Below are 2,742 nucleotides of genomic sequence, written 5' to 3' on the forward strand. Positions count from 1 at the left end.
CTGTGTGTTTCACCAGCAGACAAAATCATGGCTGCTGAGATTATTTTGTCTGGGCATGGATTGGGGGTTACAAGTGGAGATTTTGACAGAGATGATTTACAGAGCTCTGGGCATTGAGAAGCTTGGCAGGCTAAATTTATGTTATCAGTAGCGGACTTTTGGAGGAGATTTCTCTGATGCCTCCAGTTTCAAAATATTAAATGACAATCACTTTTTTATGGCAGGACATTCTTCATGGGAACTATGCTGGAATACGGATTGTGGGCTCCAACGAGATGTAGTTTACTTGCAGATAACACCGGTCAGCTTTTCGAAGGAACTGGAAATCTGGAGCAAATTCTGGCATATGTATCTCCTAAGGGAATATGGGTAGAAAAGATTATTGTGCAGATAAATTTTTAAAATTTGCAGTGAAATGTTAAAGACCCAAAATTGTTGTTTTATTCGGAGAACGCATATGTACAAAGTTATTAATTCTTGCAAGCAAAGAGTATATGCGCATTTTCATTCAAAATAGCTCATTTAAGATGACGGGTAGTGTAGATTAATACCCTTCAGGAAGAATACCTAACATCGAAAGTTGAAATGGTCCAAGGCAAGCACCAGATAGGAAAATATAGGAAACAGACTTTAATGAGAATTAAATTAAAATAAACAGTCTGTCTGATGCTTCAGTAATGTTAATTTAATTACACCCAATAAAAACCTAAGATAGTACTGGTGGATTTTATTGTTTATTTATTAATGTGTAAAACGTATTGTGTAATTTTACCTATTTGATTAACACTGAAATTAATTCTTTCATTTCCTTTTTTTATTCAAGTCCAATAGAATTCCAAATAAATAGTAATATACTATTTTTTAAATATAATTGAATTAATAGACTCTATAAATATAAATAAGACGCAGCTAATGATAGAATCCAAGGAAAACAATAGTTGGCAGGAACAAATATTTATTTGGTTCCGCCTCAAAGAAGAATGAGGCTCTTATTGGGTACACCATAAAAAACATCTGAAGGAAAAGAATAAATCAAATTGAGGAAGAATACAACTCAAGAGAGATTAAGATAAAATCTTCTCTCAGCACAATGGTCTATAAAATTGCAGGTGATCATGAGGTTTGTCCAGCAATCAACTGTTTGAGCTGTTGCTGATTGATATTAAATGCCTTGGTCAGAACACGTTGAGGAATTGGAGGATTCGCTCCGAAGAGGGAAGATGCAACCACTTGGACGCCAGGCAGCTGGCTGTTAAGAGCAGTTATTGTAGTTGCATATGATGCCCCCACGTTCTGCTGAAAATGGACCAACCCCCTTGGAACCACAAACACATCTCCCTTCTCCAACTTTTGCGAGAATAAAACATTATTAGTGCTGACAAAACCAACCAAAATAGTGCCCTCCATTACAAATATGATCTCAGTAGCACGAGGATGAATATGAGGGGGATTCAAACCACCAGGGGCAAACACACCATGGTTCATCGATATGCCCAGCGTATTTAATCCCGGGAAGGTTTCCACAGTACCAGCGGTGATATTGAACCCAAAACGATTGTTTGTTGAGAGTGGAGTATCAAGTCCCTTAAACAAGAAATCGGAAGCCTTCACTTCCTTTGGGTCTTTGCACACAAAACCGTTCAGCTTCACATTGGATTGAGTGAGATCAGCCACACAGAAATCCTGCAGAGGATCTGGGTCTGATGCATTAATTGACAATATTAGAGAAAACCATAAAATGCAGCTCAAGGAAGCTTTCATCATTGTTGCAGAAGTTTTCATTTCCAATTGGCTTAGAATGCGAAATGGAAAGGCAGAAGATGATATGATTGATCATTCCTAAAACGGGTATTTTATAGGGCAAATTGAGCGGTGAAAAAGGAATTTTAATTTGCAATACTTCGTCAAACGATGGCGGCTAGACGCGAATTAGTCAGTTGTACGCGGGATGTAACCGTTGGAACGGGTCGTTTAGTAAAATGCTTACTGAGACATAAGACAAGTGATTTTTGTCATAGCTACGTAAGAGAATGGAATGGAATTGCTATTGATATCGTAGAGTTAATTGACATTTCCTTTTATCAAATCGTGTACACATTATCTGATTGACTTTCTGTACCATGTTATGTGAATAGTTTTAATTTAATACTCTTTTAAGACATAAAAGGATAGACGTTGATATCTTCACATCTACCTAATCGAATCGATTATTTGCAAATTCAAGGGCCCGTTCTTTCGTTTTATTAAATCTTTGTCATGCGAAACTTGGTTACCATGATTATGCATAATTTTTTTTTCCTCAACACTGACGTTTCTTCTCCAGTTTATGGTGCGTCAGTGTTGACATCAACGAGCTTATATATATCTTTTTTATATAAAAACAAAGTCAAGAGTTATCTTTCTTGAGGCAGATAGATTATCAAAATAAGTGCCTCAACAATTCTCAGCTTTTATATATATATATATATAAGCTAGTAGAAACAGATGCGAAGCACAATTAATAATGTTATTTGTTTAAATATATTATATTTGTTTATTTTATTATTATTTTTTATTTTTAAAAATATTATTTTCATTTATTAAGTTTAATTAATTATTAGAATAAATAATTTTATTTATTAATAAATATTAAAATAAAATTTGACATAATGCATTTGAATAACTAATTTTGAACCACTTAATAAAAAATCAATTTTTTAAAGGGTCAGTATCAATTTTTTATTTTTATACATTTTATTATTA

The 2,742-nt window shown here is 34.1% G+C and overlaps 1 pseudogene; it reads right to left on the reverse strand.

Annotated features, from left to right (window-relative positions):
- Positions 1-935: 935 nt before the first annotated feature.
- LOC149560903 (germin-like protein 1-1 pseudogene) lies at positions 936-1,801 on the reverse strand (annotated as a pseudogene).
- Between the last annotated feature and the right edge of the window lie 941 nt (positions 1,802-2,742).

This window comes from Cupressus sempervirens, chromosome 4 (genome assembly GCF_028749045.1).
Source record: "Cupressus sempervirens isolate cs-2001-9-10 chromosome 4, ASM2874904v1, whole genome shotgun sequence".
In the NCBI taxonomy this organism is placed as follows: Eukaryota; Viridiplantae; Streptophyta; class Pinopsida; order Cupressales; family Cupressaceae; genus Cupressus; species Cupressus sempervirens.